Below are 5,275 nucleotides of genomic sequence, written 5' to 3' on the forward strand. Positions count from 1 at the left end.
CACTCGGAACTCATTCAGACAGATGAGCCTTTCCCGGCTCTGAGAAACAGAGAGGCTGCGGGGAATGATGGGGGCAAAGCCGGCTGGGTTCTGCCTCATCCTCCCCGTACTGCAGGGAGCAAGAGCAGCACTGGAGCCCTGGACCGCTCCTGTCTACTCAGACCCCTACCCTACAAACTACATCCCCAAAGGACCCTGCCTTAGCTGGCTTCCACCCCAGTCCCGGACTTCCGGCCCAGTGCTGAGCACAGCACCTGCTCTGAACATACAGGCTGTGGCTTTGCCAAGGATGGAGATGATTGACGTGTGTGTGGGTGTGTGTGGGTGTGGGTGTGTGTTCCTCTCCCGGGGAGGGCTGGGGGACATCCCCTGGAGCCCTCCCGGGGCAGCAGTGCAGATAAAGCACTGTGTTTGGGGAAAGGCAGATGATGAACAGAATTGACAGACAGGCCCCCTGCCCATAGAAGGCAGACTCCCGGCCCCCAAGCTCTGAGCCCAACTTCACCCAGACCTCCCTCTACCTACTTTGAAACCTCATATATTCTATGTAGATTTGTCACACCACTTGGATCACTCACCTGCCACAACCTTCTTTAAATGAGGTCAATTATTTTTCTATCCTATTATCAACTTCACAATAAGTTTGCTTTACATGAGTATATCAGGGAAGGACCATTTTCCTGGGGTGGGACGTTATCTCATTTTATTGCTGCAGCAAACCTGGGGGGATGTTGGGCCTTTTGGCATGTTATCATCCTCATCTGGCCAAAGAGGAAATCGAGGCACAAGGATGGTAGAATAAAAAAAAATAAAACAAGCAACTTTACAGATGTAGGACTAGAACCTACGGCTCCAGACTCCCAGCCCTTCGCTTCCCATGGCCGGCCGTGCACAACCTACTCACTGCGATTCTTTCATTTCTTTGACTCTGCCTTCCCCTTACAGAACTTCAAAGACAGCTAAAGATGTGACACACATGTCCCTATGCCAGTGCCCAGCTATTTACAAAGACCTCATGGCTTGGTTCGAGCTCGGCACGGGGACTTGCTGGTGAGCTGTGGGTGTTCTGCATGTGAACAGACAAGGACAGGAACGAGTAGCAGAACTAGGTCTCTAGGGAAGTCCAGCACCTGGACGGCAGGATGGCCAAGACCCTAGAAACGCGGGTAGAAGGGCACTTGGGTGGCTCAGTCCATTGAGTGTCCAGCTTCGGTTCAGGTCATGATTTCATGCTTCATGGTTCAAGCCCTGCATTGGGCTCTGTGCTGACAGCTCAGAGCCCGGAGCCTGCTTCAGATTCTGTGTCTCCTCTCTCTCTGACCCTCCCTTGCTCAGATAGAGAGATTCAGCAGCCTCTCTAAGCTCCCAAAGATGCCCGGGCCTTATGGCCAGCAGGCCAGTGCAGAGGGGCCTGGAGCAGAACAGTTGAGGTGAGCAGGAGCAGTCATGGTCCAGGGCAAGCCCTGCTTCTTGGGTGCCTGAGAGCTGGGAAGCCTTTGGCCCAGAAGGACCTCTCCTGGGCTGATTTCTGGAAATATTTGGCTTAGAGCCTTCTCTTTGATTTTTAACACCCTACACTCCCCAAATCTTTAGATGCCCAAGCTCACCAAGTGAGTAGCTCCAGGCATGACTGGAGACGGATGTCACCAGTTCTGCGGGCAGAGACAGTCACGACCAAGGGGAAAGGATAGGAAAGAGAAGTGGGAGGTAGAACTCACAGTGGATGTTGGCTGAGAGACTGGCCTGCTCTGCGGCTGAGCTGGACTGGACAGGACAGCAGTCTTACCTGACCCTTGGGGTCAGGGGCTGGGGACAGGCCTGCAGTTCCCAGGAAGGAGAAGCAGGGGTCCAGGCTGGGGGATCTATCAGGAGACCAGGCAGAAACTCAGTCCCAGAGGAACAAGCCTGGTCACAGCAGACAGGAAAGGGGCCACTTCTGCCAGCAGGACGGAAGGTCATCTCAGGCCAACGGGCTTCAATCTCCAAACTTCCGGCCCAGGCTCTTTGGTCCTGGCGAGGCCTCTTCTGATGCCTTTGCTGCATGTGTCTCTTTGACTTTCCCACTGGAGCCAGTTCTTGGGCGTGGCTTCCTGCGTCTCCCTGCCAAGGTCATCCTGTGGCTGCAGGAGTTGTGACACTCCTCCTGGGGCAGGTGGCAGTGCCAGGAGCTCACGCTTTCTGAGGGACCCTCGTCTGAGGGGTCAACACTCCCACTTCTTGCCCTTTGGGATACAATCCCAAGGTCCATTTCCACAGCCCCTCAGAGGGCTCCACAGGGATTAAGCCCCAGGTGTCCCAGGTGTCCCCCACTTGTAAATTCATTCTTTTTTTTTTTTTTTTAGTTTATTTACTTTGAAAGAGAGAGAAAGTTAAGAGTGCGGAAGGGGCAGAGAAAGAAGAGACAGACAGAATCCCAAGCAGGCTCCTCGCTGCCAGTGCAGGGGCTGATGTGGGGTTCAAACCCATGAACCACGAGATCATGACCCAAGCCAGAGTAAGCTGCTCAACCAACTGAGGCACCCAAGCACCCCATTAACTCATTCTCTATGGATCTTTCTCCCTCACCATGCATGTTTGGGGGTCACCTCCCAAACAAACCACTTGAACCGAAATACTGGTCTCAGAGTTGGTTTGGGCAGGACTCCAAACCAAGGCATCCATTATGAATTAAACTCTGTCCCCCAGAAAGATATATTGGAGTCTCTACCACCCAGGACCTTAGTATGTGACCCTGTTTGAACACAGGACCACTAAAGGTGTGATCAGTTAAGATCAGGTCATACCAGAGTGGTCCTTAGCCGAATATGACTGGTGTCCTGGCAAGAGGAGAGGGACTCACAGGGAGAACCGGAAGCTACGAGAGGACAGGAAAGAGTCTCCCCTACAGGCATGTTTCAGAGGGACGGTGGCCCTGCCTGCACCTGACTTCTGAACATCTGGCCTCCAGAACAAGAGACAAGAGATTTCTGTTGTTTGAGGCATCTTTTGTTACGGCAGGCTGCCCAATGAAGCCAGCCCCCGAGAGCAGAGTGTGAGGGAGGCCGAGCCCCAGTCTGGGGGTCAGTGGCTCTCGTCATGAAGCCCAGAGGGGCGCACGGTGCCCCTGAGACAGTCACCCTCACCGCAGCCGCCCCCACACTAAGCACGAGGACAGGAGCTACCGGTTCTGCACCGGGCTGAGAAGCGAAGACAGCTGCGGCCCAGGCGGGGGCCTCTGTGGACTGCCTGCACCCTCCCTGTCCCCACCTCCATCCCCCTCGAACCTAATACCACAATCCCTTACTGATATTAAAAACTGACAAGGAATTTTGCCACCGGCACTAGCATTTTAATATTGAAAGGTTGTGAAATCTAATAAGAGCTACAAGGAGGTTGATGGGGGTGGTGTGATTTTTTTCCCCCTTTCGAGCTTCAATAGAACTGAGATTCAATAAGCAAATGTGACAGAATGTGTGATTTTCCCTTGATCTGCCGAGGCCAGGCATTTCCTGTTTAATAACCTTAAACCGGAGCCCCCCCTCCGCTCCCAGAGGTCCCTTCCCCCAGCGTCTCTCCTCCTCATCTTATCAGAATAATCCTTCATTTGAACGCGGCTCAGACTGGCACTTTGGTGGCACCTTATCACCGCTTGAAGACACAAAGAGAACACGCTGAAATATTATTTTTCCTCTTTGTGGGGAGGTGTTAATAAGATCTTCCTGCCGTCGTCCTGTCTGATATGGCGGGAGATTCCTGATCCCGGTCCTTTCTGGTCAAATCCCAGCTTTAAAACCTGTCCATAAAAGAGGGTGTTCCTGGCCCAGCGCCTGCTCAGACGAGGGGACACCACGACAGAGATTTCCAGCCAGAAAGTGACAGGCAGTGGGAGGAGCCCACACCTGACCTGAGAGGCTGGGCTCCAAGTGTCCATGTCACACACACATGTGACAATGGCAGCAAGCACTCTTGGGGCAGCGGAGAATGCCGGGGGATGGGGAGGGAGTCTGGGCAGGCCGATAAGCACAGAGTGACACTCCAAAGAGGTGTCCTACAGCCTTTTGAGGCCACAGGACAGCTGAAACAGGTGCTTTCTGATGAGCTGAGGCATTGCAGGGACAGAATGAAATCCTTGGTTCCTGGGTCCGTTTTTCTGAAGTAAGCCAAAGAGAACTTTGCTAGTCCTCAAAAAAATAATAAAAATTTTAAGTCGGTGGAGTGAGAGTCATTAACCATCTGTTATGAGTTGAATCCTGTCCCCTACCAAAAGCCATGTGTTGAAACCAAAACCCCCAAAATGACTGTATTTGGAGATAGGGCCTTTCAGGAGGTAACTAAGATTAAATAAGGTCCAATGTGGTCCAATAATCCCTGGTGTCCTTGACTAGTATCCCTGTAAGAAGAGGAAGAGACACTAGGGATGTGCACACAGAGGAAAGGCCATGTGAGGACACAGTGAAAAGGTCGCCATCTGTGAGCTAAGAAGAGAGGCCTCAGGAAAAACCAAACCTTAACCTTGGACTTCTAGCCTCTAGAAAAAGCAAACCTTGACCTTGGACTTCTAGCCTCTAGAACACTGTGAGAAAAAATTTTTTTCTAACTGTCAGCACAGAGCCTGACGCGGGGCTCGAACCCACAAACGTGAGATCTGACCTGAGCCGAAGTCGGAGGCTTAACCGACTGGGCCCCATAGAACACTGTGAGAAAATTAAATGCTGTTGTTTAAGCCACCCACGGTGTGCTATTTTGTTAGGACAACTCTAGCAAATTAATACACAATCTTTCATTTTTACTCCAAACCCCTCACTAAGGCCCAGAGAGGGTAAGTTACTTGTCCACGGTCACACAGCTTATTCATGGTAGAACCAGAATTAAAACCCAGAACTCTGCTCTCATGCTAATTATGCTACAGCAGCTACTCCACAAAAGAACAAAGGGATTGTGCCCAAAAGTCAGCATTGCCCATGAAACCTCAATGCACACACTCAAAAACACCTTAATTTTTAATAAAGGAATAAAACTCCCCCAATCTCTACTGCTCTGAGTACCCTAGGCAGGAATGATAGAGCCTTTTCACTCCCTGCTGCACAAACCACCACTATGAGGACTTGGTATTTATTTGGATAAATAGTCATCTCCCCCAGAATGGCAGCCAGCCTCTACGGGTCACCTGACTGGACACATTTGCAGCTGCTATGTTACTTCAGCTACTAATTTGCTGCCGTTTGCTACTTGGAATTCCCGGAACTCCCTGCAAAGTTAAAGGAGAAAAAAAAGAAACCATGCTGGCTGGCAGTGG

This window comes from Suricata suricatta, chromosome 2 (assembly GCF_006229205.1).
Source record: "Suricata suricatta isolate VVHF042 chromosome 2, meerkat_22Aug2017_6uvM2_HiC, whole genome shotgun sequence".
Lineage (NCBI taxonomy): Eukaryota > Metazoa > Chordata > Mammalia > Carnivora > Herpestidae > Suricata > Suricata suricatta.